Raw genomic sequence first — 22,590 nt, 5'->3', positions numbered from 1 at the left:
TTTTCTTGGACTGACCAAAGTTGCACCGGGAATCCTGCTCTCCAAGATTTGAGTATCTTTTGAGCTGAAGCCCTTTAACAATAGCAAGGCCTCTTCAGTGTGCGCACAATGCTGGAAAAGGACACAGTGTCCCACAGTTTTGTTAGAGAAGCTAAATCCAAACGATCCCTATGTGCTACAGAGTATACCAGTTCGTAAAACAAGTGGAAAGGCTCACAGTCGGAGCAAATGCCATCTATGCGCATTGTGATCCAGTGATGCTAACTGTGTTGATATGCAAGGCTTACCTCTAAACACAGTCATGTCTATTGCGATGGGCCTTTCTGGCACACGTATGGAGTAAGCTGGGCAAGCGACAGCTGCTAGTCATTGCAAATGACACCTGTCCTTGCAGCTGTCCTTCGTGTTTTCCATTAGCTAGGGGAACTGCGTAACTAGCTAGCGAGTTTGTCTTTGCCAAAGGTGAGTTTTACGTGATCATGGCTAGAGTGATGATGGAGTTGCGTGCAAGAATCAAGTTCTTTTCCGGAACACAGCTTCATTGCGCAGGTTAGCCAAAAGCCGAGGGGCAACTGCCGAAACCCGGGATCGAACCAGGGACCTTTAGATCTTCAGTCTAACGCTCTCCCAGCTGAGCTATTTCGGCCCTTTAAGTCAAGTTTTTGGTGGTTATGAATTGCAAATCCCAGCATCGTGATTGGAACATGAGAGGTATAAGATTTGAAGTAGAGTGAAAATGTATTAGTCTAAGACCAATGAAAGAAGCGCTCCCCTTCCGGAAATGAAACCTGGTCTTTCGCATGACAGGCACAGCTATTGACCACTATGATAACCAGAAGCAACGTTGGCGTCTTTTTCGCCCATAGAAGCCACATCCCTCTATGATGTTGGGGGGGGGGTTGCCGTATAATAAGTAACATACACACCTCTTACCTCTAAACACAGTCACGTCCATGATGGGCTTTCTGGCACAAGTATTGACTAAGCTGGGCAAGCGACTGCTGCTAGTCAGTGCAAATGACACCTGTCATTGAAGCTCTGTGGCCACGCTGGCTTGGGAAGGCTCAGGAAGCTCCCAGGGCCTACCAGAGGAGACTTAGCGCACAGTGTGCTCTCTGTTCAGTTTTCCTGATGCATGAAAGCGAGAAGCAAGCAAGAACCTTTGGCAATCAACTGGGCTAACTGTCATTGTTGGTGTGTCTGGCTGGGGCAAATGCGTCAGTATACAGTCTGTAGTCTTCTCATAGATTTGGACAGCACCAAGTCTTTTTTATTTTTCCAGCGTTAACTGGGATTACCTAACTAGGTAACAACTCATTCAAAGTTCTGCTTTGCCATAGCTGAGATGCACACAGACATGGCTAAACTTTGGTGATGCTGTGAGCCGTCGGGCACGGATTCTCCCTTGAAAAAGGCTGCAGCCAAGCGTGAGTTTCTGTAGTGTAGTGGTTATCACGTTCGCCTCACACGCGAAAGGTCCCTGGTTCGACACCAGGCAGAAACAGCTCTTGCAGTTTTCCCTGAAATAGGTAGCTACAATCCAGAGAAAGAAAAGCAAACACATCCTGTCTTGCACAATGTGGGGTGGTGGAGATGCGCGCAAGCATCGAGATGTTCTTTCCAGACCGCAGCTTAATTTCAATGCCAACAAATCAGTCTTTTCCAGGAACTACCTGCGTAACAAGCCAACGAACCTTGCAAGTTTTCCTTTGGTGAAGGTGAGTTTTACGTGATCATGGCTAGAATGGTGTGATTTTGCAATTGTTTGTGGACCAGGCCACCCTGTAAGTTTCTGTTTGAAATTATGGGGTTTCTGTAGTGTAGTGGTCATCACGTTTGCCTAACACGCAAAAGGTCCCTGGTTCGACACCAGGCAGAAACAAGACTGTTAGTTTTCTCTGGAGTCAATGTCGGTGAAGATTCGTCCGCTGAACCGCATACACTCATTTGCATGACCGACTATCGTCAGACTGATGAAGCTACTTGGATGAGTAGCAAAACGCTTCAACCTAACAGGAAGGAAGTCCAGTTGCCATGACTCAACTTCCAGATATCTGGAGTCAATGTGGTTGAACTTGTAGTAAAATTCTCCAGATGAACACTTACAAATACACAAGCTGCAAACCAAGTGTAATTTACGGATGCAACCAGCGTTGTGATCGTCTGCCTTATTTCAACGGGCTCCTTCTTAACACTGTAAGGGGCCGTTCGCCCACAACAATCAAGAAAGCTGGGCCCAGGGTGGCTGCTATTCATTGTAACTGACACCTGCTCGAGCAATGCCAATCTGGCAGGATTCAAAAATGACAGAGGAATGGTGAGAAAGGCTTCACTTTATGCAAACACGCTCTGAGGCAGCAATTTGGATTTGCAAAGTAACATTGCCAAAGGTGCTTAATTGGACACTACATTTAACTTTGAGGTCTTACTTAATCACGTCACAGAAGGCTTGGAAGAATTGTGGCCTTTTCTTGGACTGACCAAAGTTGCACCGGGAATCCTGCTCTCCAAGATTTGAGTATCTTTTGAGCTGAAGCCCTTTAACAATAGCAAGGCCTCTTCAGTGTGCGCACAATGCTGGAAAAGGACACAGTGTCCCACAGTTTTGTTAGAGAAGCTAAATCCAAACGATCCCTATGTGCTACAGAGTATACCAGTTCGTAAAACAAGTGGAAAGGCTCACAGTCGGAGCAAATGCCATCTATGCGCATTGTGATCCAGTGATGCTAACTGTGTTGATATGCAAGGCTTACCTCTAAACACAGTCATGTCTATTGCGATGGGCCTTTCTGGCACACGTATGGAGTAAGCTGGGCAAGCGACAGCTGCTAGTCATTGCAAATGACACCTGTCCTTGCAGCTGTCCTTCGTGTTTTCCATTAGCTAGGGGAACTGCGTAACTAGCTAGCGAGTTTGTCTTTGCCAAAGGTGAGTTTTACGTGATCATGGCTAGAGTGATGATGGAGTTGCGTGCAAGAATCAAGTTCTTTTCCGGAACACAGCTTCATTGCGCAGGTTAGCCAAAAGCCAAGGGGCAACTGCCGAAACCCGGGATCGAACCAGGGACCTTTAGATCTTCAGTCTAACGCTCTCCCAGCTGAGCTATTTCGGCCCTTTAAGTTAAGTTTTTGGTGGTTATGAATTGCAAATCCCAGCATCGTGATTGGAACATGAGAGGTATAAGATTTGAAGTAGAGTGAAAATGTATTAGTCTAAGACCAATGAAAGAAGCGCTCCCCTTCCAGAAAATGAAACCTGGTCTTTCGCATGACAGGCACAGCTATTGACCACTATGATAACCAGAAGCAACGTTGGCATCTTTTTCGCCCATAGAAGCCACATCCCTCTATGATGTTGTGCAGGGGAGGGGGGGGTTGCCGTATAATAAGTAACATACACACCTCTTACCTCTAAACACAGTCACGTCCATGATGGGCTTTCTGGCACAAGTATTGACTAAGCTGGGCAAGCGACTGCTGCTAGTCAGTGCAAATGACACCTGTCATTGAAGCTCTGTGGCCACGCTGGCTTGGGAAGGCTCAGGAAGCTCCCAGGGCCTACCAGAGGAGACTTAGCGCACAGTGTGCTCTCTGTTCAGTTTTCCTGATGCATGAAAGCGAGAAGCAAGCAAGAACCTTTGGCAATCAACTGGGCTAACTGTCATTGTTGGTGTGTCTGGCTGGGGCAAATGCGTCAGTATACAGTCTGTAGTCTTCTCATAGATTTGGACAGCACCAAGTCTTTTTTATTTTTCCAGCGTTAACTGGGATTACCTAACTAGGTAACAACTCATTCAAAGTTCTGCTTTGCCATAGCTGAGATGCACACAGACATGGCTAAACTTTGGTGATGCTGTGAGCCGTCGGGCACGGATTCTCCCTTGAAAAAGGCTGCAGCCAAGCGTGAGTTTCTGTAGTGTAGTGGTTATCACGTTCGCCTCACACGCGAAAGGTCCCTGGTTCGACACCAGGCAGAAACAGCTCTTGCAGTTTTCCCTGAAATAGGTAGCTACAATCCAGAGAAAGAAAGCAAACACATCCTGTCTTGCACAATGTGGGGTGGTGGAGATGCGCGCAAGCATCGAGATGTTCTTTCCAGACCGCAGCTTAATTTCAATGCCAACAAATCAGTCTTTTCCAGGAACTACCTGCGTAACAAGCCAACGAACCTTGCAAGTTTTCCTTTGGTGAAGGTGAGTTTTACGTGATCATGGTTAGAATGGTGTGATTTTGCAATTGTTTGTGGACCAGGCCACCCTGTAAGTTTCTGTTTGAAATTATGGGGTTTCTGTAGTGTAGTGGTCATCACGTTTGCCTAACACGCAAAAGGTCCCTGGTTCGACACCAGGCAGAAACAAGACTGTTAGTTTTCTCTGGAGTCAATGTCGGTGAAGATTCGTCCGCTGAACCGCATACACTCATTTGCATGACCGACTATCGTCAGACTGATGAAGCTACTTGGATGAGTAGCAAAACGCTTCAACCTAACAGGAAGGAAGTCCAGTTGCCATGACTCAACTTCCAGATATCTGGAGTCAATGTGGTTGAACTTGTAGTAAAATTCTCCAGATGAACACTTACAAATACACAAGCTGCAAACCAAGTGTAATTTACGGATGCAACCAGCGTTGTGATCGTCTGCCTTATTTCAACGGGCTCCTTCTTAACACTGTAAGGGGCCGTTCGCCCACAACAATCAAGAAAGCTGGGCCCAGGGTGGCTGCTATTCATTGTAACTGACACCTGCTCGAGCAATGCCAATCTGGCAGGATTCAAAAATGACAGAGGAATGGTGAGAAAGGCTTCACTTTATGCAAACACGCTCTGAGGCAGCAATTTGGATTTGCAAAGTAACATTGCCAAAGGTGCTTAATTGGACACTACATTTAACTTTGAGGTCTTACTTAATCACGTCACAGAAGGCTTGGAAGAATTGTGGCCTTTTCTTGGACTGACCAAAGTTGCACCGGGAATCCTGCTCTCCAAGATTTGAGTATCTTTTGAGCTGAAGCCCTTTAACAATAGCAAGGCCTCTTCAGTGTGCGCACAATGCTGGAAAAGGACACAGTGTCCCACAGTTTTGTTAGAGAAGCTAAATCCAAACGATCCCTATGTGCTACAGAGTATACCAGTTCGTAAAACAAGTGGAAAGGCTCACAGTCGGAGCAAATGCCATCTATGCGCATTGTGATCCAGTGATGCTAACTGTGTTGATATGCAAGGCTTACCTCTAAACACAGTCATGTCTATTGCGATGGGCCTTTCTGGCACACGTATGGAGTAAGCTGGGCAAGCGACAGCTGCTAGTCATTGCAAATGACACCTGTCCTTGCAGCTGTCCTTCGTGTTTTCCATTAGCTAGGGGAACTGCGTAACTAGCTAGCGAGTTTGTCTTTGCCAAAGGTGAGTTTTACGTGATCATGGCTAGAGTGATGATGGAGTTGCGTGCAAGAATCAAGTTCTTTTCCGGAACACAGCTTCATTGCGCAGGTTAGCCAAAAGCCGAGGGGCAACTGCCGAAACCCGGGATCGAACCAGGGACCTTTAGATCTTCAGTCTAACGCTCTCCCAGCTGAGCTACTTCGGCAGTTTAAGTCAACTTTTTGGTGGTTATGAATTGCAAATCCCAGCATCGTGATTGGAACATGAGAGGTATAAGATTTGAAGTAGAGTGAAAATGTATTAGTCTAAGACCAATGAAAGAAGCGCTCCCCTTCCGGGAAATGAAACCTGGTCTTTCGCATGACAGGCACAGCTATTGACCACTATGATAACCAGAAGCAACGTTGGCGTCTTTTTCGCCCATAGAAGCCACATCCCTCTATGATGTTGTGCGGGGGGGGGGGTTGCCGTATAATAAGTAACATACACACCTCTTACCTCTAAACACAGTCACGTCCATGATGGGCTTTCTGGCACAAGTATTGACTAAGCTGGGCAAGCGACTGCTGCTAGTCAGTGCAAATGACACCTGTCATTGAAGCTCTGTGGCCACGCTGGCTTGGGAAGGCTCAGGAAGCTCCCAGGGCCTACCAGAGGAGACTTAGCGCACAGTGTGCTCTCTGTTCAGTTTTCCTGATGCATGAAAGCGAGAAGCAAGCAAGAACCTTTGGCAATCAACTGGGCTAACTGTCATTGTTGGTGTGTCTGGCTGGGGCAAATGCGTCAGTATACAGTCTGTAGTCTTCTCATAGATTTGGACAGCACCAAGTCTTTTTTATTTTTCCAGCATTAACTGGGATTACCTAACTAGGTAACAACTCATTCAAAGTTCTGCTTTGCCATAGCTGAGATGCACACAGACATGGCTAAACCTTGGTGATGCTGTGAGCCGTCGGGCACGGATTCTACCTTGAAAAAGGCTGCAGCCAAGCGTGGGTTTCTGTAGTGTAGTGGTTATCACGTTCGCCTCACACGCGAAAGGTCCCTGGTTCGACACCAGGCAGAAACAGCTCTTGCAGTTTTCCCTGAAATAGGTAGCTACAATCCAGAGAAAGGAAAGCAAACACATCCTGTCTCGCACAATGTGGGGTGGTGGAGATGCGCGCAAGCATTGAGATGTTCTTTCCAGACCGCAGCTTAATTTCAATGCCAACAAATCAGTCTTTTCCAGGAACTACCTGCGTAACAAGCCAACGAACCTTGCAAGTTTTCCTTTGGTGAAGGTGAGTTTTACGTGATCATGGTTAGAATGGTGTGATTTTGCAATTGTTTGTGGACCAGGCCACCCTGTAAGTTTCTGTTTGAAATTATGGGGTTTCTGTAGTGTAGTGGTCATCACGTTTGCCTAACACGCAAAAGGTCCCTGGTTCGACACCAAGCAGAAACAAGACTGTTAGTTTTCTCTGGAGTCAATGTCGGTGAAGATTCGTCCGCTGAACCGCATACACTCATTTGCATGACCGACTATCGTCAGACTGATGAAGCTACTTGGATGAGTAGCAAAACGCTTCAACCTAACAGGAAGGAAGTCCAGTTGCCATGACTCAACTTCCAGATATCTGGAGTCAATGTGGTTGAACTTGTAGTAAAATTCTCCAGATGAACACTTACAAATACACAAGCTGCAAACCAAGTGTAATTTACGGATGCAACCAGCGTTGTGATCGTCTGCCTTATTTCAACGGGCTCCTTCTTAACACTGTAAGGGGCCGTTCGCCCACAACAATCAAGAAAGCTGGGCCCAGGGTGGCTGCTATTCATTGTAACTGACACCTGCTCGAGCAATGCCAATCTGGCAGGATTCAAAAATGACAGAGGAATGGTGAGAAAGGCTTCACTTTATGCAAACACGCTCTGAGGCAGCAATTTGGATTTGCAAAGTAACATTGCCAAAGGTGCTTAATTGGACACTACATTTAACTTTGAGGTCTTACTTAATCACGTCACAGAAGGCTTGGAAGAATTGTGGCCTTTTCTTGGACTGACCAAAGTTGCACCGGGAATCCTGCTCTCCAAGATTTGAGTATCTTTTGAGCTGAAGCCCTTTAACAATAGCAAGGCCTCTTCAGTGTGCGCACAATGCTGGAAAAGGACACAGTGTCCCACAGTTTTGTTAGAGAAGCTAAATCCAAACGATCCCTCTGTGCTACAGAGTATACCAGTTCGTAAAACAAGTGGAAAGGCTCACAGTCGGAGCAAATGCCATCTATGCGCATTGTGATCCAGTGATGCTAACTGTGTTGATATGCAAGGCTTACCTCTAAACACAGTCATGTCTATTGCGATGGGCCTTTCTGGCACACGTATGGAGTAAGCTGGGCAAGCGACAGCTGCTAGTCATTGCAAATGACACCTGTCCTTGCAGCTGTCCTTCGTGTTTTCCATTAGCTAGGGGAACTGCGTAACTAGCTAGCGAGTTTGTCTTTGCCAAAGGTGAGTTTTACGTGATCATGGCTAGAGTGATGATGGAGTTGCGTGCAAGAATCAAGTTCTTTTCCGGAACACAGCTTCATTGCGCAGGTTAGCCAAAAGCCGAAGGGCAACTGCCGAAATCAGGGATCGAACCAGGGACTTTTAGATCTTCAGTCTAACGGTCTCCCAGCTGAGCTACTTCGGCACTTTAAGTCAAGTTTTTGGTGGTTATGAATTGCAAATCCCAGCATCGTGATTGGAACATGAGAGGTATAAGATTTGAAGTAGAGTGAAAATGTATTAGTCTAAGACCAATGAAAGAAGCGCTCCCCTTCCGGGAAATGAAATCTGGTCTTTCGCATGACAGGCACAGCTACTGACCACTATGATAACCAGAAGCAACGGTGGCGTCTTTTTCGCCCATAGAACCCACATCCCTCTATGTTGTTGTGCGGGGGGGGGGGGGGGGGGTTGCCGTATGATAAGTAACATACACACCTCTTACCTCTAAACACAGTCACGTCCATGATGGGCTTTCTGGCACAAGTATTGACTAAGCTGGGCAAGCGACTGCTGTCAGCGCAAATGACACCTGTCATTGAAGCTCTGTGGCCACGCTGGCTTGGGAAGGCTCAGGAAGCTCCCAGGGCCTACCAGAGGAGACTTAGCGCACAGTGTGCTCTCTGTTCAGTTTTCCTGATGCATGAAAGCGAGAAGCAAGCAAGAACCTTTGGCAATCAACTGGGCTAACTGTCATTGTTGGTGTGTCTGGCTGGGGCAAATGCGTCAGTATACAGTCTGTAGTCTTCTCATAGATTTGGACAGCACCAAGTCTTTTTTATTTTTCCAGCGTTAACTGGGATTACCTAACTAGGTAACAACTCATTCAAAGTTCTGCTTTGCAATAGGTGAGATGCACACAGACATGGCTAAACTTTGGTGATGCTGTGAGCCGTCAGGGCACGGATTCTACCTTGAAAAAGGCTGCAGCCAAGCGTGAGTTCCTGTAGTGTAGTGGTTATCACGTTCGCCTCACACGTGAAAGGTCCCTGGTTCGACACCAGGCGTAAACAGCTCTTGCAGTTTTCCCTGAAATAGGTAGCTACAATCCAGAGAAAGGAAAGCAAACACATCCTGTCTTGCACAATGTGGGGTGTTGGAGATGCGCGCAAGCATCGAGATGTTCTTTCCAGACCGCAGCTTAATTTCAATGCCAACAAATCAGTCTTTTCCAGGAACTACCTGCGTAACAAGCCAACGAACCTTGCAAGTTTTCCTTTGGTGAAGGTGAGTTTTACGTGATCATGGCTAGAATGGTGTGATTTTGCAATTGTTTGTGGACCAGGCCACCCTGTAAGTTTCTGTTTGAAATTATTGGGTTTCTGTAGTGTAGTGGTCATCACGTTTGCCTAACACGCAAAAGGTCCCTGGTTCAACACCAGGCAGAAACAAGACTGTTAGTTTTCTCTGGAGTCAATGTCGGTGAAGATTCGTCCGCTGAACCGCATACACTCATTTGCATGACCGACTATCGTCAGACTGATGAAGCTACTTGGATGAGTAGCAAAACGCTTCAACCTAACAGGAAGGAAGTCCAGTTGCCATGACTCAACTTCCAGATATCTGGAGTCAATGTGGTTGAACTTGTAGTAAAATTCTCCAGATGAACACTTACAAATACACAAGCTGCAAACCAAGTGTAATTTACGGATGCAACCAGCGTTGTGATCGTCTGCCTTATTTCAACGGGCTCCTTCTTAACACTGTAAGGGGCCGTTTGCCCATAACAATCAAGAAAGCTGGGCCCAGGGTGGCTGCTATTCATTGTAACTGACACCTGCTCGGGGGTTCAACCACATTGACTCCAGATATCTGGAAGTTGAGTCATGGCAACTGGACTTCCTTCCTGTTAGGTTGAAGCGTTTTGCTACTCATCCAAGTAACTTCCCTGGGAGCTTCCTGAGCCTTCCCAAGCCAGCGTGGCCACAGAACTTCAATAACAGGTGTCATTTGCACTGACTAGCAGCAGTCGCTTGCCCAGCTTAGTCAATACTTGTGCCAGAAAGCCCATCATGGACGTGACTGTGTTTAGAGGTAAGAGGTGTGTATGTTACTTATCATACGGAAACCCCCTCAGGCTCAGGAAGCTCCCAGGGTCTACCAGAGGAGACTTAGCGCACAGTGTGCTCTCTGTTCAGTTTTCCTGATGCATGAAAGCGAGAAGCAAGCAAGATACTGCTAACTGTGTTGATATGCAAGGCTTACCTCTAAACACAGTCATGTCTATTGCGATGGGCCTTTCTGGCACACGTATGGAGTAAGCTGGGCAAGCGACCGCTGCTAGTCATTGCAAATGACACCTGTCCTTGCAGCTCTGTGGCCACGTTGACCTGGGAAGGCTTAGGAAGCTCCCGGGTCAAATGCATGCTGTCATGCACAATGTGGGATGGTAGAGCCATGCGAAAGCATTGCATTTTTTCCAGACTACAGCTTAATTTCAATGCCACCTAATCAGTCTTTCTTGTTTTCCATTAGCTAGGGGAACTAGCTAGCGACCCTTGCTAGTTTGTCTTTGCCGAAGGTGAGTTTTACATGATCATGGCTAGAGTGACCACAGACCCAATCACATCTCGAAGCCTGAACCCCAACAGCTTAGCCAGAATCTTATAATCTGTGTTGAGCAGGCTAATTGTGTCTCTATGCTTGTGCTACTCGATCTCAGTGCAGCTTTCGACACCATTGACCATAGTATTCTCCTTCACAGACTAGAAAATGTTGTTGGAATTAGGGGAACGGCCCTCTCCTGGCTTAGGTCCTATTTGACTGATCGTTATCAGTATGTAGATCTAAATGGCGATTACTCCACATGCTCTCCAGTGGAGTTTGGTGTTCCACAGGGTTCAGTTTTAGGCCCCCTGCTTTTTTCCCTCTACATGCTTCCTCTGGGCAACATTATCCGTAAACATGGTATTAACTTTCATTGTTATGCTGACGACACACAGTTATATGTTTCATCAAAACCAGATGAGATCAAACTGCTTAATAAAGTTGAGCAATGTGTAAAGGATATACGAGACTGGATGCTAATTAACTTCCTTCTGCTAAATCCTGATAAGACAGAAGTACTAGTTATAGGATCATCTGCAGCTAGAAGCAAGATGTTAGACCACACCGTAACTCTAGATGGCCTTTCCGTTACATCTAGTGCAACAGTCAAAGACCTTGGTGTGATTCTAGATTCCAGTCTTTCATTTGAAGCTCATGTAGATAATGTCACCAGGACAGCTTTCTTTCACCTCAGAAATATTGCCAAGATAAGGAATATTTTGTCACTAAATGATGCAGAAAAATTAGTCCATGCTTTCATCACCTCTAGGTTGGACTACTGTAATGCCTTACTGTCTGGCTGTTCAACCAGGTGCATAAACAAGCTTCAGTTAGTTCAGAATGCAGCAGCGAGAGTCCTCACTCGAACCAGAAGATACGATCACATCTCGCCTATCTTATCTACACTTCATTGGCTCCCCGTGAAATTTCGCATTGATTTTAAAATACTACTTTTGACATTTAAAGCATTAAATGGTCTTGCGCCGCATTATCTAAGTGAACTGCTAGTGTCTTATGATCCACCACGCCTACTTCGCTCAAAGGATGCTGGCTGCCTGTCAGTACCTCGTATCCTAAAAACTACAGCTGGGGGCAGAGCTTTTTCTTACAAAGCCCCAAAGTTATGGAATAGCCTTCCAAATAGCGTTCGGGACTCAGACACAGTCTCAGTGTTTAAGTCTAGGCTGAAAACCTACCTATTTAGTCAAGCATTTGAGTAAATAGATCTGGGAAGGACTCATGGACGTAGAGCATTATGGTGAACTGGTATGTTTAGATGCTGTCTTCCCAACTCTCACTGATCACTCGGGTTTGTTGATGGTGAAGTGTTTGGTTGCTCTACATCCCAGTGCGCCCTCATGTCTGTTTTCTTCTGAACCCACCCTTTTAGTTAGGCTGTCATAATTAGTCCTGCCGGAGTCCCTGCTGCACTACACTAAATATACATTCACCTCAAACTTTATCTGACTGTGAATACAACTAACTGCAATCTCTCCTCTTCTCTCTCTTTCCCTCTCCCTCTCTCTTTTCCCTCTTCCTGTCTCTCTGTCGAGCTACACGTCATTCCACCCTTTGCCCTCTGGACCTGTCTGACTCGTCCTGATGCCCAACTTCTGGCTGGAGATCTCGTCGCCTGGATCCACCGTTTGCCCTTTGGGATGCGTTTGGAGACTGGATTGGTCACAAGCTACTATGATGTCGGTCCCGGCCTCGGCGGACGTCGGAAGCTGTTTCTTGGAGGTCTCGACTCAACGCTCGATAGTCAAGGAATGGAACAAGTCTGCCTGCAATAACTAACTGGACTCCATATTAACTTAAAAGACTTTAACTGTTATACTGGACTGCTGCCTACACAGCATGTAATCACCCATATGAGGATGGGTTCCCTGTTGAGTCTGGTTCCTCTCAAGGTTTCTTCCTGTTGCCTTCTCAGGGAGTTTTTCCTTGCCACTGTCGCCCTCGGCTTGCTCATCAGGGACAATCACATTATTATGACTCATACACATACACTGTTCATGTACTGTTCTTTGGTTGTGTAAAGCTGCTTTGTGACAATGTCAATTGTAAAAAGCGCTCTACAAATAAAATTGAATTGAATTGAATTGAATTAATTGGCCTATAGTTCACCAGATCTGCCCTGTCACCTTTCTTGTATACCAGAGTGATCACACCTTTCAAAAATGACTCTGCACACCGCTGCTCCTCCTGCATCGCGAAAAACAGTCTGCAAAGAACAGGTCCCAAAAGGTCAACATAACATTGATAAAACTCAGCCGTGAGACCGTCCGAGCCAGGACTCTTGGCATGGTTGAGAGCAGCCACAGCCAGCTTCACCTTATCCAGCCCGATTTCCCCCTCACAGAGTGCCACCTCCTCATCACAGAGAGAGCTGCCAATGGCTCCTAAAACTGTCTCAATCTGTGCAGGAGCCACAGGCTGGTACGCATACAGCGCAGTGTAAAAGTCCTGCACAACCTGCTCATTGACCTCATCCTTGCGCAACGTGCCCTGACTAGTCCTCAGTTCTGAAATGAATGTCTTAGCCTGACGCTTTTTCTCCAGCCCCAGGAAAAAGGCAGTGCAGCGCTCCCCTTCTAACATATACTGAGCTTTGCTCCGTATCAACGCGCCCCTGCATTTCTCCTCATCCATCTGCCTCAGCCGCTCTCTCAAACCAAGATAACCGTCTCCCTCATCACTCCCTCCCTCAGCTCAGCCTACACCTGCCGGTCCCGCTGTCTTTTCTCCCTGCCCATCGCAATGCAGCGCCGCTTAATCCTGACCTTAGCACTCTCCCACCACTCTATGATGTCGGTCAAATACGCACTTTCATCGCACAAAGCAGAGAGAAAAGACCTCAGCTTACGCCAACACACGTCATCTACTAAATGTGCAGAGTTAAAGCACACATACCCCCATTTCACTGCAGACTGCCCCCTGCCAGAGTCACCATCAGCGAGGCATGATCACTTCATGAGTCCCACGCATATCGGACACAAGCCAGGTGCGAGACCAGACTGGTTGCCAACATGCACAGATCGATCCCCGATTGTTTTAACCTGCCCAACACCACCTGCAGGAGTACACTCTAGCATTTGGGTTCAGGATTCGCCACGCTTTCCACCGAATCACTCTCACACATCCAGTCCAAAACAGCCGTCTCTTAAAGGTGTTATGGACACCCACATCAGCCCTCGTTAATACCACATTCCAATCCCCTATGGGTGGATGCTCACCAACTGAGCATGCCGGCAGTGGGTGGATGTTCAGTTGGTGAGCATCCACCCACTGCTGGCAGCGATGGAAGAAAGCTGCCCGCTCCACCTCACCGTTTGGACCATACAAGGTCATAACCCGGAGATGCTCCACCCCCCCGGAGGATATCCACCACCAACAGGTGCCCCCCCGCATTGTTGTGAACCAACACCTGGCCATCACACACCCCCGGCCTAATAAAGATTGCCACACCCGCTGAATTATTCGGCCCAGCAGAGTAATAAAACTCCCCCCTCCAGACCGCACGCATTCTCACCAAGAAATCCATTCCCTACCTACACTCCTGAAAGCACAGGATGTCACCTGCCATAGTCTCACACAACATGCACACACAGTCAAACTGGCGCACACCGGCAAAGTTCTGTGAAACTATAATCATGGCAAGAAATAGAGAAATCAGCTTTTCGGTTGCCTGCGACCCCTGCGATTCCCACCACCCTCATTTAGAAAAGCCTTCCCCAGCATGGTTGCAGCCAAACCTTTCCGCACCTTTTTAACCATCTGAACATTCATCTCTGACTCAGAATCGGTGAGGGCCGCCCTAAGAACCACAGGACCGACAGAGAAAGAGGGCTTGGCCAAACCCGAATCACAGTGGGAACAGCGCCGGAGAAGCGGATGGGACTGAGGCCAGCAGGCCCCCCTTGGGGCCCCCTCCACCAGTCCCACTCCGCTCTCGCAAAAGCTGTCTGGCAGACGATGGAATATACTGTGGTGTGTATGGCGATGCATCCGCATTCATGATGGGGCTTGATAACTTCTCATCTAAGCTGTTGCCATTGTGAGTCCTTAATTCATGTGTAGGATTTAAGTCCCCTTTTGCAGGTAAGTGCAATTTTATATGGTTTTCCTTTACATCTGTGTGAGGTGGGATTTGAGGTTTGGAGGATTGTCGTTGAAGGTTGTTTTGTGAATCCACATATTCCTTTATGCATTCCTCCTCAACTCTTTCTGAGACAGATTCTTCAGTTTTATCTAAGACCAGCAGTCCTACAGCATTCTCTAATACATCTGCTTCTGCTATAGCTGCATCAGCCTCTTTTTGTAGATTCAGCACTTCTAACTCTGCGTCAATCCTTACCCTTTCCAGCTGATACTGTGCGTCTCTTTTGAGGCTTTCTGCCTCTCTTGTGAGGCTTTCCGCCTCTCTGGCAGCCTTTTCCATTTTTAGCTTAGCTTCTTTGCTAGAGTATGATGCTCGTACTTTGGCAGTTTCTGCTTTAGCTCTAGCGATGGCAGCTGCACTTGCTGTTGATGAAGACGTCTTGCCACTCTTGATGCTTGATGCTGATGACTTGCTTCGTCTGCTAGCCATTTTGTTGCTTGTAGAAATACATGAAGTTTATGCCTTTTTACTCTAGTGTTCTCGTACAGGGTGTTGAAACTCTGACTAAACACGGAGCTAATCAGACGTCAAATGAAGAAGATTCACTTCATTAAAGTGCAGTTTTAATGTGTTCTCTTCACAGGAAAGTGCGCGTGTTTATATGGTCATGTGTGGTAAAAACTATAAAAACACAATACAAAGGAAAGCATTCAGTCTATGAATGCTAGCACCGAAACTTGAACTGAATATCAATCAAATACAACATTGTATGCTCTCTCATTTTTAACACAATACATATGCAAATATAACGTTTGTAGTGTCAACCAACAAAAATACAAACTTACAGCATTGCGTCTATGGTATTTCTTAGCAGATGGCATTGGATTCACATGGCGCCTGCATGTGCCTAGTTTCTCCCGTATACCGTAGTAAACAAGAAATTACTAACGTGATTTCCCGCAAAACCGGAAGTAAGGTTACACATATCGCAAGATTATTTAAACTTATCAAATTAGCGATTTATGTTAACAGAAACATTTTAATATTACTATACACATAATTATTAACATTTTAGCTGAACATTTTGCATCAAACAAACTTGTCAAAAGTCACCAAGGGTGAGAATGTGATTAGACATAGTGTCTCTGAGATTTTTAGGTCCAAATAAAAAAAACTCCATCTTGTCTGGATTTAGGAGAATGAAATTGGAGGACATCCAGGCCTTTATTTTTCTTTAAGCATGCTTCAAGTTTGACTAATTGATTAGTTTCTCCTGGTTTCATAAATAGGTATAGCTGTGTATCATTTTGAGTATCGAGAGTAGACCATTGTCTGATGCTAATAGAAGATCATTAGTGACCTTTACCAGTGCTGTTTCTGTGCTATGATGTACTCTAATTCCTGACTGGAAATCTTCATACAAGTTATTGCTGCGCAGGTGGTCATACAATTGCTTAGAAACCACCTTTTCAATTCACTAAAACCCCTGAGTCCATAGTGGGCTTTTTGAGTAGGGGCTTGACTACAGCAAATAAAAGCCTGTGGTATGTAGCCTATTTGTAAAGATAGATTAATCTGATCTAGTATGGACGTGCTGATCAAAGGTAAGACATTTTTAAGGAGTCTAGGATTGGGTCTAAGAGACGAAATTAATTATTGAAATTTATTCAGAATGATCTACAGGGAGGAAGCAGTCTAAGTACGAGGATGGTCTTACAAATGAATCTAGAGTTGTTGTACAATCCATAACATATGCAGGGAGGATCTGATCAATTTTTTCTCTAATAGTTATGATTTTATTTGTAAAGAAATTCATGAAATCATTGCTGCTTAGAGTTGAATGCTGCGGTGGATGCAGCAGCAAAAGCAGCTTCACTCTCTCCTGTCTCCCCAATTCTGCAAATGCCCGTTTCTGTCTAGGATGTTTTTACCCTTTATGATGTCAAATTTGTTGCAAGCAGGGACTGATGCTGGCGAACAAGCTTCTTGGACAAGGAAGGGTTGCAAAAAACTTTCCTCAGGTGTCTGGGTGAATCCACAGGGTCTCCCAGTACTACCGAGATCCATTTTCCCTTTCTTAGCAAAGTTGACTCAAGGTCCTGACAATGTGTCAAAAGGGGGGATGATGGATATTGGATATATAGACTGTGGTATGCACCCGGTTTTTCAGTTTTTGCTGATAATTTTTGTAGGGCCACTGACCCATGGGTTGAATGGCCCACCTGATGGCCCAAATCAGGCGGGCCATTCACCATTCAGAAGTGGGAAATGTGCAACAGTTCTCTGGTGCATGAAAGAATGTCATCACTCTAACATTGGCATCATAACACTGCACTGGAGAACTGCACCCAGTTTAGCGGCAAAGACAACTTGTCGTCCCGCTTTGGAGAACTGCTTCGACGGCGTATTACGGTGTCCAGTCCCGCTCCGTGTCACACTGTGTGGATGCGTTCGTTAGTTCTATGTATGTGTTATGTGACCAACGGATAAAGCACCAAAGACGACTTGTCATCCCACTTTGGAGAAGGAAGAAGAAGACGTGTGTGGATCTCTCCATAAGATGGCTTGGTGAGCCAGAGCTTCAGCGTGCCTCCTTTCCTCTTGTGAGTCAGCGACAACCCTCCCCCCATCTGCCCCCACCCCGACGTGTGCCGGTAACGACTGTCTTAACATAATAAAACAGCTGTCCACAGGTGGCCAGTGTCACCGTTTCGGCCTGGCATCAGGCCAAGCTGAGGATTTCCCTCACTTCTCCACCTCACTCTCCCTCTGGACTCCGCCCACCAGCCCATTCTCTCCCTCTGCTCACAGCAATCAGCTGAACATTGGACTCACCTGTGCCCACTTTCCCCTACAAAACTCTCCTCAGCCCTTTTCCCCTCTGTCAGTTCGTCGTCGCTCCCAACCTGTTTCCAGCCTGTTTTCCATGCCTGTTGTTAAATCTGCCTGTTCCTGCCCGTCCTCCTCAGCCCTGTCTGCTTCCCCCCTGGATTCCCTGGACTTCGTTCCCCCCTCTGAATTCTTGATATTATTACCTGTGTTTCCCGTGAGTGTTTTCCTGCCTTTGAGAAGTGGTTTTGTTTTGTACTTTGATATCCTGATTTGTCACTTTGTTTTCAGCCATTTTGTTAGTTTTACGTTGTCACTTTGTAATCGTGTTTTCCCGCCTGTTTTGTAGTGTCAGTTGACACCCCCCTTAGTTTTTGTAGTGTGGCTTAATAAATCCTGTTCCGGTTCAGACCTGCCTCGTTCCCCTCCTTAATTTGTGATAGCCAGGTGGTCATTTGACCACACTGCTGGGCTCCTAGGCATATTGTCATTTGACCCATCTATCGTACTTCTAGTGTTAAAACCAAACTGAAGAAACTGATGGCTGAAACACAGTTGTCATGGATTAAAGTTTTACCTTTTGGCATTAATGTTTATGAGGGGTCGCCCACATAAAGCAATAGGACTTTCTCCATATGAAATATTCACCAGTCGACCAATGAGAATGACTCATACACCGTCTCCACAAAATAGGTTGACATTGGCAGGCATGGATGAGGAGATGGTAAACTACTGTTGTGCGCATGACCGTACTCTAAAGCTTATATATCCTAAGGTCAAAGCTGCCCTTCCTGAGCCTGCAGTGGGCCAACTCCACAACATCCAGCCAGGGGACTGGATTGTAGTGAAAGACCTGAGAAGGAAGCACTGGCACCAGCCTCGGTGGAAAGGACCATATCAAGTGTTGCTGACCACGCCAACTGTGGTCCGGGAAGCAGAAAGAGATACTTGGATCCATGCATCTCACTGCAAACCATTTCCAAATGCCACAATGGTGGCCGGGAGCTGAAAGGAGGCTGTGCTGGAGGATAGTGACAGCAGTTTTCCTCATTGGTATGATAACAATGGGGGTTATCAGTCAAAGGGAACGACAAAGCAAGCAATCAAGGAAAGGACAGCAACTACTAAACACCTGCATCGAGAGATAAAATCAGGAAACCAGAAGGAAGAAGTGACAGCGCCATGTCACCCATACAGGGTCAGGTGACACCAGGAACAGGTGACAGTACAACACCAAAAAGAAAGAATCTATTACGACAAAAGAGACAACTATTTGACAACACTGACTGGTAACCCTGGGGGTTTGATGCAGAAACGCTATCTGAAAGTTTTATCCGTGCTCATAGTTGGTGTTTCAACATTCAATGGCAGAAAACTAAGTTGTATGGACCGAATTCCAATGTATTAGTCAACCAAGGACCACCTGCAAATTGGCATTGAATGTTTGAATTGGAAACAAGACCACTGAAATGGCACAATTTGCGAACATTGAATCATATCATTAGCATGTTTCTTTGGGTGAAAAATGGGGCATTGGTCTATTTCCGTGGCACGGGGTTACATTTTTAGCTGATCACATTCATAACATCACATATTCAATGTCAGCTTTTGCAAATGAAGCCATTCCATTATTTGGCTGCTAATGATAAATCACACAGATTAACATTACTAAAGCACGAGATGGCTCTTGACTACCTCTTAGCAAAAACTGGGGGTATATGCCTAACATTAAACTTAACAGGAGAGGCATGTGTGACTGAAAGAAGGCAAGAGATAGACAGGACAAGCGTTCACAGATAGGACATGGGTAGGTGATGGGTTCTGGGTCACAAGGTCACAAGTGAAAAACACAGACCTGTAGTGGGAATTTATGATATAAACAGTCAGCCTATATTAGCTCCAAAAACTCCTGGTGGTTTCCTGACACCAACAACCTAGTGGGAACAGTCTTACGCTGAGTAACATGTATAATATGACTCTGGGCCGCCAGGGTGTGAAACTCAATGGTATAGTCTATGATGGACCGAGCACCCTGGGAGAGGTGGAACAGCCTTGCTGCAACCACTCAGCAATGGGCAGACGGATTGAATTTTGAGGTCAGTTCCTCTGCAAATTTATCGAAAGAGGAACAGCACTCATTCTGTTTCTCCCATTCAGCTATTCCCCAATCATGTGCTCTTCCACCGAGGAGAGAAAGTGTGAAGGCTACCCGTGCCGCTCGGTAGCAAATGAATTTGGCTGAAGCTCAAACAAAAGTCTTAGCCCAGCCACTTGGTAGCACCCCTGAAAAAACGTTCAGGAGGAGCCAATTTGCACTCAGCAGAGAGAGAACTAGCCAGGAACAGCGCCTGGTCCGCAACCGCACTAACAGGGTCAAAATATTAGCATCAGTCTGGTTCTGTAGGTGACCTAACATTTCTCCCTGGCCCCCTGGGACTGGATCGCAGTCTGTAACTGCTGCCTCTCTGCTGGGTCCATGTTGGCTAGTGTGTTCTGTTACGAACGGGCTAACAAGCGAACCCAGTAGCAGATGACGACAAACAGAGTGAGATTTCCCAACAAGTTTTGTTAACAAAATACCTACCAAAAAATATAGAACAGATGTAATGTAATGTAAAACAAAAAGGAACAAACAAAAACCTCAAAAGGAGGAAAACAACTAAAGGTACGCTGCATAATGCAGGAAAACTAGATACTCACTAATCACAAAGAAAAACACAGTAATCGTAATACAAACTGGAAAACAAAACCACAGCGAATGCTGGGATTACTTAACAAACAAGACAGCCAAAGCTCGAACTAACAAGAAAAGAAAATGCAGCTAAATGCTGAAACAAACAGATTAGAAAACTAAATAGCATCAAACGCCGGAACAAGAAGCTACGTAAATCTACACTAACAAACAAACTAATTGTACTGAAACTCACAAACCGTGAATGAAAAGCCAGAAGTCTGGGATAAGGTGAATGGAGGGAACAGGAAGCAAACGAGGAAGACAGTTGACACACTAGCAAAGCACAAAGAGCACACACCAACTTAAATACAAAACACAGTAATGACAAATACAAAACACCTGCTAAAAAAACACACACGTGCTGCCACTCAAACCAGCGGAGACATGTCGGGGAAAACACAAACAGGAAAAAACAAAAATGCAGAGACTTCTGGCAACACTGCCTTAGCTGAACGGAGGAGGGAAATGTAACAGTGTAAGTATATATACTAATGACTTAACGGATTAAAAATTATATGCAATGGCCGGAGCCGCCAGCGATCAGCCTTTCCAAGCCGACCCAGACTGTTGGGATGAGGTCACGCACCGAGTTTAATCCCCTGGGCAGACATGGCAGACTTCCCTGAGAAGGCAATAGGAAGAAACCTTGACTCAACAGGGAACCCATCCTTATATGGATGAGGTGGGTTAATCCCTGTGATTCTATCTGATTTGGACAAGTATATAATAAAGAAAAAACTGTTCTCTTCTCTGTACAGGAGTTGTAACCGTCAGACCCTTTGCCAAAGGGTCCATTACATGTGATTACCATGGCGAGCTAATCACAGCAGAAGAGGGCAGGAGAATCCTGGCGAGAACGGCAGAACAAATGGGATAGATGATGCACAAACTCACCCATGCAAGTGCCACCCCTCCATGGAGACATCTGGGAGGAAACTGAACCACTCCAGGAAAAATCCCAAGCCATTACAAGATGAAGTTTCCTGAGGGAGAAACGGACACTTTCCTCCTGGGAGCTGCAAAGGACATAGATGAGGCAGTAGATGAGGAATTGAAATGTTTGTGTATGGGTGAATAGAAAGTAATTTTGTGGGGAAGGAATTTTAATCCACTTTTGTGGTATGGCAGGCAATGTCATCACACAGTGAGCTGCTTACAAGTGGAGAAAATGTAAAAGGAAATGTTTTTGTATATCTAGAACTGTAATAAAACTCTTGAACATGCTGGAAAATTTGATTTGTTTGGGAAAAGTGCCAAACAGACAAATGAAAAAGAGTATAGTCAGCAGAGGGGAGAATGTGAAATATCTGTTGCGTTTTTTTGTGACAACCAGAGACTAAAAGCTTGCCAAGCACAACCGAAGCAGATATTTGTTTTGATTTTGAAAATTCAACCTTTATATATGATTGTTAAAAATGACAGCACCAGTGTACAGGAAAAAATAAAACAATGCAATGTGTCCAAATAAACTGTAAATTCGACAGCCTAAAGGGAAACAAAGCAAATGAAAAAAAGCTCACTCTTTATTTTTGGCAAATATAAGGATCTATTGTTAATACAGCATTGAGGTGACTGAAGTTACTGATACTGCAACACGGAGGACGACTTTATTAAAATTCATGATACAGTTACAGTTATGCATGAGAGATGAAATGAGACTAAGTGTGCTTTCACACCTACAGGATTTAGTTCGATTGAATCTGACTCAAGTTCGTTTTCCCTCTTAGTGCAGTTCGTTTTGTCCGGTGTGAACACGGCAATCGCACTCAAGTGCGCACCAAAACAACCGCACCGAGACCCCCAAAATGAGGTGGTCTCGATCCGCATCATCTAGCGAACTCTGGTGCGGTCCTCCTGGTGAGAACGCGTACCGAACCAAAACGGGACCAAACGCTATGAATCGTATGATTTGAGGACTCTGTGTAGTGTGTAGATTTTCCTCTTTTTTGTTTGTCCACCAAAAACATGCTGTCTGATTAATGGAGGACAAATGTGGAGACGTGAGGAGGTGAAGTGTCTCACAGACACCAGGTCTGATGACTCTGCAAGCGATGTAACGTAAAAAACAATCAACGGGATCAAGGACCAATCTGTGTTAACATTTATAGTTAAAAATCATCTCTCTCCTGTCACACAAACGTACAGTAGAACAACACTTCACCTTCTTCCTGTATTTACCTTTTTTGTTCCCGCGGCAGAAACATCTGACCAATAAGCAGTGAGGACGTTCTCACGTAGTTTGAAGTTACGTGTTTTGGTTCGTTTGGATTTTTACTCAGTGTGAAAAGAAACCAAACGGAGGAGAAACTGATACAATGTTACAAAGTCATCAACTGATTCGGACCAAAGCAAACGAATTAAGGTGTTGAAGCAACTTAAGGCCTTGACATTTGAATATGTGAAGGCTTTTGACACTTTAGTGACACTTGAAACAATGGCAGGCATGGTCACACCTGGCGCAGCTG

At 45.7% G+C, this 22,590-nt stretch overlaps 12 non-coding genes across 12 annotated transcripts; 8 read left to right on the top strand and 4 right to left on the bottom strand.

Moving 5' to 3' along the window:
* Positions 1-573: 573 nt before the first annotated feature.
* Positions 574-646, bottom strand: trnaf-gaa. Its single transcript has one exon. It is a non-coding gene; the product is annotated as a tRNA-Phe (tRNA).
* Positions 647-1,431: 785 nt separating this feature from the next.
* trnav-cac lies at positions 1,432-1,504 on the top strand. The gene has a single exon. It is a non-coding gene; the product is annotated as a tRNA-Val (tRNA).
* Positions 1,505-1,809: 305 nt separating this feature from the next.
* Positions 1,810-1,882, top strand: trnav-aac. Its single transcript has one exon. It is a non-coding gene; the product is annotated as a tRNA-Val (tRNA).
* A 1,157-nt stretch (positions 1,883-3,039) lies between these two features.
* trnaf-gaa lies at positions 3,040-3,112 on the bottom strand. Its single transcript has one exon. It is a non-coding gene; the product is annotated as a tRNA-Phe (tRNA).
* A 794-nt stretch (positions 3,113-3,906) lies between these two features.
* Positions 3,907-3,979, top strand: trnav-cac. Its single transcript has one exon. It is a non-coding gene; the product is annotated as a tRNA-Val (tRNA).
* Positions 3,980-4,283: 304 nt separating this feature from the next.
* Positions 4,284-4,356, top strand: trnav-aac. The gene has a single exon. It is a non-coding gene; the product is annotated as a tRNA-Val (tRNA).
* Positions 4,357-5,513: 1,157 nt separating this feature from the next.
* On the bottom strand, positions 5,514-5,586 carry trnaf-gaa. Its single transcript has one exon. It is a non-coding gene; the product is annotated as a tRNA-Phe (tRNA).
* Positions 5,587-6,377: 791 nt separating this feature from the next.
* Positions 6,378-6,450, top strand: trnav-cac. Its single transcript has one exon. It is a non-coding gene; the product is annotated as a tRNA-Val (tRNA).
* Positions 6,451-6,755: 305 nt separating this feature from the next.
* Positions 6,756-6,828, top strand: trnav-aac. The gene has a single exon. It is a non-coding gene; the product is annotated as a tRNA-Val (tRNA).
* Positions 6,829-7,985: 1,157 nt separating this feature from the next.
* trnaf-gaa lies at positions 7,986-8,058 on the bottom strand. The gene has a single exon. It is a non-coding gene; the product is annotated as a tRNA-Phe (tRNA).
* A 795-nt stretch (positions 8,059-8,853) lies between these two features.
* On the top strand, positions 8,854-8,926 carry trnav-cac. The gene has a single exon. It is a non-coding gene; the product is annotated as a tRNA-Val (tRNA).
* A 305-nt stretch (positions 8,927-9,231) lies between these two features.
* trnav-aac lies at positions 9,232-9,304 on the top strand. The gene has a single exon. It is a non-coding gene; the product is annotated as a tRNA-Val (tRNA).
* Positions 9,305-22,590: the final 13,286 nt, after the last annotated feature.

The sequence above is a fragment of the Anabas testudineus genome, chromosome 19, assembly GCF_900324465.2.
Source record: "Anabas testudineus chromosome 19, fAnaTes1.2, whole genome shotgun sequence".
NCBI lineage: Eukaryota > Metazoa > Chordata > Actinopteri > Anabantiformes > Anabantidae > Anabas > Anabas testudineus.
This window is presented reverse-complemented; position numbering and strand designations above follow the sequence as displayed.